We start from the raw sequence: 11,019 nt of genomic DNA, 5'->3' as shown, positions 1-11,019 counted from the left end.
CAAGTCTCTGGGGGTGTCTTCTCTAGATTGTCTGGCACTGAAGCAAATAGGTTTTCACTCTATTGTCTGGAATAGATTAAACAATCCACAAATTGGCAGGTTCCAGCCATAAAGAGCAGTCACCTCCATATTGCAAAGATGACAAAAGCAAAGTGAAATCCGTGAAAAGGTAAATGTTATTCTTAAAAATATGTACAATCATCAAAACTAAGATGGCATTGGAAAGTGTCTTCAAATAGTGTGTACTTCAGTCTGTCAATAAAATTGTTTGTTTTAATACAGATTTCCATATAAAAGTCATGAAAAGTTGACCTCTGAGCATAGGGTATTAAGAAGATGTGCGGCCTCCAACTTGCGAAGAGTTCTAGGCAGCAGATCTCCTCCGTATAATGAAGACTCCTCTGTGCAGCTGTCCTAGATGTACACGCATCTTTGTGCTATCACTTGTCTTCCTTACCCATATCTCATTTGTTCCAACTGAGCTAATTACACAACCAATCTTCGTATTCTCCTTATATTCCAAATAGGAAGCCTAACCATTATGATACCATCTCTTATTGTAATATAACTTTCCATCTTCTATTCGTTCTTCATATCTTCATGCTGGTGATTCAGCAGGAGTGCTGGGAAGATGCTCAGGAGAAGATGGAGATTTAAGCTTGTTGAGAGTTCACAGATCTTCCATTATCTGTTCATCTGTTAACAAGTAATTTAACTGCGCAGGTGCAGGTTTCAATCTTTTGTCTGTAACTGAAACAGGGTCATTAGGTCTCCTCCTTAGTTTTCTAGTCATTATTGGCTTTACCTCCATAGAATCTCCTGTGAGTTCCACTGTTAGCCTCTCATTCTCGATCATCTTTTTCTTTTCTTCTAACTCAATCTTTTTATCTTCAAGTTCCTTCACTGCTGCTTTCTTCTCTTTAATATAATTTCTTTCCACTTGTTCTGTCTCCAGTTGCAGAAAAAGCTCTGCATTTCGTATTCTTTCCATCTATTGTTGATCTTGTTTCTTCGTCCTTTTCTGATACTCCTGCAAAGTGCCTTCCTGTAACTGCTGTAGCTCTCTTTTGAGGGATGTCAATTTCTCCTGGTACATTTGCTCTTTTATTTCCAGGTAGTCTTCATCATCCTGCTTATTGCCAATATCTGTCTCACTTGCATCCTCTGTATCTTCACCCGAATTGCGGCCATGGATATTGCGTTCGTCCTCATCGTCAATGCTGCCTAGCTCCTCCTCGTCATTGTAATAGTCAACAATGGGTGAGAGGAGAGCTGGAAATCTTCCCCGCCGAGCCGCCCTCCTTTGTTGACACAACTAGTGCGTTAATGGTGTGCCAATCCAACTGGATTTTCCTGAGCCATTCATGTCTCAGGAAACGGTGGTCCTCCAATTTCAGTACACAAAGGTTCAGCTGCTGTGTTTTGTCTCCGTAGGTCACTGTCACTTTAATTTTACCTTTGGGATGCACTTTCTGTCCTGTGTAAGTCTTTAGCAATAGTTTAGTTCGTTTCAGAGGTATGTGAGAAAACAATCGTTTGTAGTCATGTACAGAGATCACTGTTAAAGCTCAGCCTGTGTCCAACTCCATTTTCAGTCTCACGCTTGCCACTCTTCGATCATCTATCTCTTTCACGCTGTGAAGTTGCAGACAAGACAATTCACTTTTGTCTGAGTTGTTTTCATCAGAACTGCTTTCTTTCATTTTGTGTACATTGTTGTATTTTCCTTTCTGGGGCTTCTTGTTTCTCTGTATTTTGCCTTCTTCCTGCTGTTTACTAGCTTTGCATACTCTGCCAATGCAGCCCTGTTTGCCACAGTTTCTGCAATCTTTGTCTTTAAACCAACAGTCATCAGGGTCATGTGACATGTTCCCACAACGGTAACATTTCTTCCCTTCATTTCTGTTCAGTGACATTTTATTTGTAGCATATTCCAGAGATTTTTGCTGTATCTCAGAAGCACCTCATGCTGCTGTTTCCGTTGATATTGCAATGTTCAGCACCTTCTCTAATGTAAGGTCTTTTTCACACAGGAGCTTCTTCTGTGTGGTTTCACAATGCATGACACACTCTAACCTGTCCCTCAATGCATCTGATAAACCAGGTCCAAATTGACAAAGTTCTGATAATTTGCGCAATTCAGCACAATATTCAGAAGTGCTTTCAGTTTTGCTCTGATTCCGTTTGTGAAATTTAAATCTTTCAGCAATGACCAGTGGTTTGGGGTTTAAATGCTGTTGGAGAGTGTCTGCTATTTGCTTGAACGTTTTGTCAGCTGGCTTTTCAGGGCTTAACAAGCTCCATAGCAGCCCGTATGTTTTTGCTCCCATAACACTGAGTAAGACGTTGGCTTTCTTTTCATCATTAACACCGTTAGCATCACAATACAACTCCACTCTTTCAATGTAAGTTGCCCAGTCTTCAATGCCACTATCAAATGTTGTAATGGTTCCAATCATCGACATCTTTGTTATGTTAATTTAGCCCCGTTCTCCCCTTGTTTTCAATGTTTTTACTCATGTGTCCTTTTTGCTAGCGTAACGAGCGCACTCCGTCTAGATGCGCGTGTCGCTCTTTTTTATCTCCCTTCTGGGGCAGGCAGACCCTCAGCCCCTGGGGGTCAGCGCTGGCTGTGGTCTTGCCTGAACGTGCTGCGGCTCCGACTGCGTCTTTTGGTCTCCCGACGTTCCCGACCCCGGCTGTGCTGCTGCTTCCTTTCAGACTCACAGCCTCTCTCTGCCTCCTTCTCCTGCTCCTTGACCCCCACCTCGGCTCGTTCCTTGCGCCCATCCTCTAAGTGTCATTATCAGCTAAAACCCGGCGTTCCAATAAGATGTAGGTTCATAATTCTCATCGCCAATTTGTTGTGTATGTGGCCTGGTTACACAACTATGCTATTAATAAAAACGCTGGAGACGGGAAATAAGGCTCATGGTTCTTTACTGGCATAATCCGAACTCAGCACGCATGTACAGATCAATACGCGCCTAATAGCGCATGCAATGACGTGTTACTAAAACATAAAGTAGTCCCTATTGTAATGTAGGCTATACGGTACCGTACCTTCAGTCTTTCAGCTTCCTAAGTACCTTCTCCTTATCAATTGCAACTACGCACACTTCTGCCCCGACATTCTAGAATCAAAACCACGCAGTTCAAAGTTCAAAGTAAATTTATTATCAAAGAACATTTGCATATATCACCATATACAAACCTGAGAATAGTTTTCTTGCAAGTATTCACAGTAAATACAAAGAAACACTGTAGAAGTAATGAAAAAAAAACACACACAAATGGACAAACAACCAATGTGCAAAAGACAGCAAACTGTGCAAATAGAAAAGAATAAAAAATAAAATAGTAATACTAAATAAATAAGCAATAAATATCAACAATTGAAATGTAGAGTCCTTGAAAGTGAGTCTGTACATTATAGGAACAGTTCAGTGTTGGGGTGCATGAATTTGAGTGAAGTTATCCACTCTGGCTCAAAAGTCCAATAGTTGAGGGGTAATAACTGTTCCTGAGCCTGGTGGTATGGGTCCTGAGGCTCCTGTACCTCTTTCCTGATGACTGAGGGGTAATAACTTTCCTGAGCCTGGTGGCATAGGTTCTGAGGCTCCTGTACCTCTTTCCTGATGGCACAAATGAAAAGAGAGTATGACCTGGATAGTGGTCATCCTTGATGATGGATGCTGCTTACTTGGGACAGTGTTCCTTGCAGATGTGCTCAGTGGTGGAGAGGACTTTATCTGTGATTTGCTGTGCTGAATCCGATACTTTTTTGTAGGCCTTTCTGTTCAGGGGCATTGGTGTTTCCATTCCAGGCTGTGATGCAACCAGTCAGTATACTCTCCACTGCACATCTATAGAAATTGGGCAAAATTTTATATTTTATGCTGAGTTTTCACAAACTTCTAAGAAAGTAGAGGTACTTCTGTGCTTTCTTTCTAATGACATCTGGAAGACTGAGGACAGATCCTATGAGATGATAGCACAGAGGAATTTAAAGTTGCTGACCCTCTCCACTTCTGATCCCCCTGATGAGACCTCTGGCTCATGGACATCGGTTTTCCTCCTTCTGTAGTCAATAATCAGCTTAATGACAATGAGTGAGAGGTTGTAGTTGTGGCACTAATTTCCCTCCTATATGCTGATTCATCACCACCTTTGATTCGGTCAATGACACTGGTGTCATGAGCAAACTTAAATATGGCATTGGAGTTGTTCTTCGCCTCACAGTCATAAAGTGAGTAGGGAAGGGGACTAAATGGCATTTGCTGTTGACCTGTTGAGACGGTAGGCATGTTGGAGCGGATCCAAGTTGCTCCTCAGAAGGAATTGACATGCTTCATCATCTTCCTCTCAAAACACTTCATGACAGTGGATGTAAACACTACTGGATGATAGTCATTGGGGCAGGTCACTAGACTCTTCTTGTGCACCACTATAATTGAAGCTTGCTTGAAGCAGGTGGATATCTCAGACTGCCAAAGAGAGGGGTTAACGATCTCAGTGAACACTCCAGCCAGTTGAATATCATAGGTCTTCAGTACTCGACCGGGTACCACATCTGCATCTCAGTTTTAAAAGAATGCTTCTTTATTCTGATACTGTGCGTTCACATCCTAGACTTCCTACTAGTGAAAGTATCCTTGCAATGCAGAGCATGTTCGACAGATATCTTGGAGACATGATCGCTATGGAGTGAGCAATATAATTCAGGTAGGAAAGGATTATCAAACCTGGTAACACAGGGCTCCTGTTAGAAAGTTGTTGCCTACAGTTTCTGCATGTCCATTCTGTCTGGAGATGCAAGCCTTGAGGGATCTCAGTTGAGCTATTTAGTAATGTGCAGTAGATATGATTCCTTAAGGTTGTTGTAGTCTGGAACAATGGTGAAAAGCTCCAACTACCTATTAAATGTTTCCAATGGTGTGCATCTCAACTAGCTTCTGTCCACCAAGTCCAGCTCCTGGTCTTCACGTGTGGCTTAGCTATAAGCCGAGCTGAACTATTTTTACTGACAGGATAATGGGCAAAGGTGTGTTACTGGTGCCTTAAAACCAGCTACTTTTGACAGATAGGGCTCATCTGCCGTGGTTAGCAGCTCATCTATGAGAAAGAAAACTTTAATCTCAAACCTTTTCTGCCTTGCAACCATACCCACTCATGGGGAAGGTTTTGGGAGTAAACCCTGAGGGAGACTATGGAGCTGGAATCCCATGGCAGTCTGACATTAAGTTCAACACTGACTGGAAACTCCTATGACATTACTGGTGCCAGACTGTATCAGTCTCTGCCGTTCCTTTGGATTTATCGGATGACCGGGGGGAGCTTGTTACATGGGTAACAGCTTGTCTCCATATCGAACTGCCATGGCTTGGGTACCTAGACAGCTAGGAGGCAACATCCATGGTTGACCCTGACTCACTCACATACACATTCCTTTAACCCCAAGACAGGAACCCAATCTCCTGCTGATTTGAGTCCACAGATATCGGGCTTCAAGATCCCCTGAAGCTAATCTTAAAAAAATTTTTTTTAAAGTAAAAGGAAATGAGGCAAGAAGAAATAAGCCAAAGTGAATGATAATTTTCTGCAGACATTGGGTTGCAGTGTTGGTTCATCTAGATTATTGAGAATTGCTGACGAGGAGATGGCTGTCCATCGTTGTATTGTTCAATGGACTTTGAAAGAATGCTCATTCAAAGCCTTAAACTGGTTGGCAGAACAGCTGAGAGATAATCACAGGATCCATCATAAATGTGCCCCTGATGCACTGTTACATTGACAAAGTGCTGCAGGAATAGAAGAACTAGACAGGAGAGATCAGCAGGTAATGCAGTCAGATTAGCGGGGAACTCAGTTAAATAGCTTGCAACACCTTTACAGCACTGTATATACCTGCAGGCATTGGCAGATCACCTCGCAAAGACTGCTGATTCTTGTTCAAAGTGCATCCAGTTTCACACCTGTGCAATCAGCTAAACATACACCTTCATCATAGCAATAGGGGTTCTGGGCAAAGGTGTACATCCCTCTGTCTTTTTCCTGGCACAGGACAGGCCCATTTGGCTGTCCTTATTTAAGTGTTCATTCTGCAAGTATTGGACACACATTGATTAGGATGTCAGTCACTTTAATGTCCGCAATAACTCAACTTTATATAAGAGATTCTGCAGAGGCTGGAAATCCAGAGCAACACGTACAAATTGCTGGACGATGCAGTCACAAAGAAGGCATGACAGATGGTTATATTTCATGAGGAAATTGAGGACATTTGGAATGTCACCAAGGACACTCACAGGTTTCTACAGATGTACCATGGAGAGCATTCTTACTGGCTACTTCAGTATCTCATATGGAGGGGTTGGTGTGGGGTGGAGGCTCTGCACAGGATCCAAATAAGCTGCAGAAAACTCATTCAGCTCCACCTTGAGCACGAGACTCCCCAGCATCCAGGGCATCTTCAAAGAGTGATGCCTTAAAACAGCAGCATTCATCATTAAATACCTCCATCACCCAGGACATACTGTCTTCTCATTGCTACCATCAGGAAGGGGGTACAGAAGCCTGAAGGCACACACTCAACGATTCAGGAACAGCATAGTGCCAGACATTGCAAATGTCACTCCACTCTTTAAGAAAGGAGGAAGGCAGCAGAAAGGAAATTATAGACCAGCTAGCCTGACCTCAGAGGTTGGGAAGATATTGGAGTCAATTGTTAAGGATGAGATTATGGGGTAGTTGGTGACACAGGAAAAGATAGTGCAAAGTCAGCATGGTTTCCTTCAGGGAAAATCCTGCCAGATGAACCTTCTGGAATTCTTTGAGGAGATTACAAGTAGGGTAGATAAAGGGAATGCAGTGGATGTTGTATATTTGGACTTTCAGAAGGTCTTTGACAAGGAGCCACACATGAAGCTGCTTGCTAAGTTAAGAGCCCGTGGTATTACAGGGAAGTTACTGGCATGGTTAGAGCATTGGCTGATTGGTAGGAGGCAGCAAGTGGGAATAAAAGGATCCTTCTCTGGTCAGCTGCCAATAACTAGTGGTGTTCTGTAGGGGTCAGTGTTGGGACCGGTGGTGTTAAGGAAACAGATAGGCTGCAGAAAGACTTAGACAGATTAGGAGAATGGGCAAGAAAGTGGCAAATGAAGTACAATGTTGGAAAATCTTTGGTTATGCACATTGGTAAAATGATTATTTTCTAAGTGGGGAGAAAACTCAAAAATCTGAGCTGCAAAAGGACTTGGGAGTTTTGGGCTCCTCATCTAAAAAACGATGTGCTGGCATTGGAAAGGATCAGAAGTGGGTTCACAAGGATGATTCCGGGAATGAACGGGTTGTCATACGAGGAATGTTTGATGGCTATGGGTTCGTACTTGCTGGAATTTAGAAGGATGAAGGGGGATCTCATTGAAAACTTTTGAATGGTAATAGGCCTATACCAAATAGACGTGGAAGCTTCATAAAAGTCTCTTAAAAGACCCTATCGTATCCACCTCCACCACCACTGCCGGCAGTCCGTTCCACACACTCACCACTCTCTGAGTAAAAAACTTACCCCTGATATCTCCTCTGTACCTACTCCCCAGCACCTTAAACCTGTGTCCTCTTGTGGCAACCATTTCAGCCCTGGGAAAAAGCCTCTGACCATCCACACGATCAATGCCTCTCATCATCTTATACACCTCTATCAGGTCACCTCCATCCTCCGTCGCTCCAAGGAGAAAAGGCCAGGTTCACTCAACCTATTCTCATAAGGCATGCTCCCTAATCTGGGCAACATCCTTTTAATCTCCTCTACACCCTTTCTATGACTTCCACGTCCTTCCTGTAGTGAGGCGACCAGAACTGAGCACAGTATTCCAAGTGGGATCTAACCAGGGTCCTATACAGCTGCAACGTTACCTCTCAGCTCCTAAATTCAATCCCACGATTGATGAAGACCAATGCACTGTATGCCTCCTTAACCACAGAGTCAACCTGCACAGCTGCTTTGAGTGTCCTGTGGACTCAGACCCCAGGATCCCTCTGACCCTCCACACTGCCAAGAGTCTTACCATTATTACTATATTCTGCCATTGTATTTGAATTTTCTGCATCATATTGAGTGATTTAAGATTGTCTTAGACAGGCACATGTCTAATGGATAATGGAAAAATAGTGGGCAATGGAGGAAGGAAGGGTTAGATTGATCTTAGAGTAGTTTAAAAGGTCAGCAAAACATTGTGGGCTGAAGGGCCTGTACTGTGCTGTAGTGTTCTATCTTCCATGTGCTGTGTTCTATTTCCTTCCCTCTACAAATACAACTCATCTTGCTGACATCATCCAATGGTGTGCTGTTCCAGCTTCCATCAGCAGCAGTCTCTCGTGTCTCCAGCTCTCAGCATCTCTCTCTCTCTCTCTCTCTTTAAGATTCTATAAAGGTCATCACAAACTCACCACGAAACCACACAGGAAGTGAAATCATTATGATGGAGGGAGTGCAGTGATGAGTTATCTGATTGATTCCTGACAAGGTAAAGTTTGATCTAGAAATAAGGAAAATTGTATTTGACCAGGTAAATATAGAGGTGATGTTTGCCATGGGCTGGGATGTACAGAAGAAAAGGAGGAATTGCTTTATCCAGAGGGTGGTGAATCTGTGGAATTCATTACCACAGATGGCTGTGGAGGCCTGGTCATTGAGTGTTTAAAGTGGAGGATGGTATGCTCTTGATTAGGAAGGGCATCAAAGTTTTTGGGAGAAGACAGAAGAATGGGGCTGAGAGGGATAATAAATCAGGCATGATGTGAAGCGGAGCAGAATTAATCGGCCAAATGTCCAATTCTGCTCCTATGTCTAAGAAGGGATTGCAGAATTAAAAGAAGTGACTGGGCATTCGCTGTAGTGTTGGGGGAGAAGCTTTACCACCCAAGACCACAGTGGCTGCACTGTCACTGGCAAATATACAAGGTAGAAATCTAGGTGGTGAGGGAATCAGTGGAATATGACATCACTGAAGCAATGCAACACGGAAGTTCAAAGTGGCCATGATCTTTTTGAATTACTGATAATATTCTGATTCGGATTCAGATTCAGTCATCACATGTACATCAAAACGCAGCGAAAAGTGTTGCTTGCATTCTCAAACAGCATAGATTAAGTCTGTGCTGGGGGCAGCAAGACAACACGGGGACAACAAAGCTGAACCCAGCAAGCAATAAAACAACAACAGCAAAACATACACACACGCACACACACACACACACACACACACACACACACACACACACTCCCAGGACAGACCTCCAGTCTCCAGGTTGGACTAAGACTGCCTTTTCCTGCTTCTATTCTAAAGTTCAGTCATGTTTAAAATTAATAAAATTCCCCAAAATATTATTGCATCAATGCATCAGTGACTTTGAGAGCTGATTGTGAGGGACTTGGCAGTGATAATTTCAGCAGTGTTATTCAGCACTGTGGTGGCATTCAATGGGGTTTAACAACTCGCATAGCATCTGCAGGATATTTTGTGTTTATAATGGGGTTTAACAGTTTATTCTCCTCCTTTGCTGGCTGACTCAAATATAATGTAAATCATTTATTACCCCAGAATTTATTGCTTTCCTTTGAAAAGCTTTTCACCTCCCTTAAAGAAGAAATTCTCGGTTAATATGAAATTGGTTGTGCATTTAATTCAGTTTTTAATCATTTTTTTGCAGCTGAATTATGCTCTTGTGACTTTCACAGTTTGGATTTTGCAAATGGGGTTGGAATCTGAATCAGAATTAGGTTTATTATCACTGATGTACGTTGTGAAATTTGTTCTTTTGCTGCAGCAATGCAGTGCAATACATGTAACACATGATAAATTACAATAAGAAAAATCATATATTGTTAAAAAACTAGTGCAAAGAGACCCAAAAAACAATGAGGTAGTGTTTACGGGTTGCCAACATGTAATTGTCATCCCTGCTGGTAATACCTGTTTTGAAAATAAAACTCTTGTTCATTAATATATGGCTCTTTTATTTTGCAATGCCATAATTATCATAATAAATCTTTTATGTTATCCATAAAACTACAGTAAAGAAATTATCCCATGATATTATTAAAACAAATAATGGTTATTTCAAACTTAAGGGTAGCTTTGTGTGCTTCAGTAAAACGCTGACAAATTATTGAGAACTCCTGCTTTAAACTCTCTGAGCCTTTGACATACTCACTTTAAGATCACTGGATTCTTGTTTCTCACAATCCCTTATAAAGCTCAGCTGATTTTGGTTACGCTACTCCCTTTAAACTCATCTGAATCAGGTTTGTTATTGAGATTTTATGACATTTGTTGTTCTGCAGCAGGAGCACAGTGCAAAGTCATACAAGTTGTTTTACATTACAAAGTAAACAAACAGTGCAGAACAAAACGGCTGAATGAGGAAGTGTTCAGAAATCCGATGGCAGGTTGGGGAGGGGGTAGTTGTTCCTGAATCATTGAGTGAGGGCATTCAGGCTTCTGTACCTTCTCAATATGGTGAGGTTCCTCAATGAGGCATGGCCTCTGGAAGAAGTCCTCAATGGTGGGGAGGTTTGTGTCTGTGATGGAGCTGGCTGAGTCTACAGCGGCGGTCCCCAACCATCGGGCCGCGGACCGGTACCGGACCGCAAATTGTATGCTACCGGGCCGCGAGGAAATGATACAATTTGGCGATATGAAACGATATGAGTCAGCTGCATCTTTCCTCATTCCCTGTCACGCACTGTTGAACTTGAACACCCCCCCACCCCCAGCTGGCTGGTCCGCGGTGCACAAAAGGTTGGGTACCCCTGGTCTACAACTTTTAATACTGTATTAAAACTCTATGAATTAAAATAGTAATTTTGTGATTAAAAATAAGCAACATGGACAATTCAAAACAAAATTTCATTAATGTCTTATATTTTCTTATTGGTATAATACATTGACTAAGAAGCATAATCAAATTAGGCTACCTGGTTTTATGTTGAAAACGATGATGTACAGTCCTGTG

At 42.4% G+C, this 11,019-nt stretch overlaps 1 pseudogene; it reads right to left on the bottom strand.

The window, feature by feature from the left end:
* Positions 1-364: 364 nt before the first annotated feature.
* On the bottom strand, positions 365-4,307 carry LOC140211348 (sin3 histone deacetylase corepressor complex component SDS3 pseudogene; annotated as a pseudogene).
* Positions 4,308-11,019: the final 6,712 nt, after the last annotated feature.

Source organism: Mobula birostris, chromosome 17 (genome assembly GCF_030028105.1).
Source record: "Mobula birostris isolate sMobBir1 chromosome 17, sMobBir1.hap1, whole genome shotgun sequence".
NCBI classification, from domain to species: Eukaryota; Metazoa; Chordata; class Chondrichthyes; order Myliobatiformes; family Myliobatidae; genus Mobula; species Mobula birostris.
Note: the sequence above shows the minus strand (reverse complement) of the source record. Positions and strands in the feature narration are given on the sequence as shown.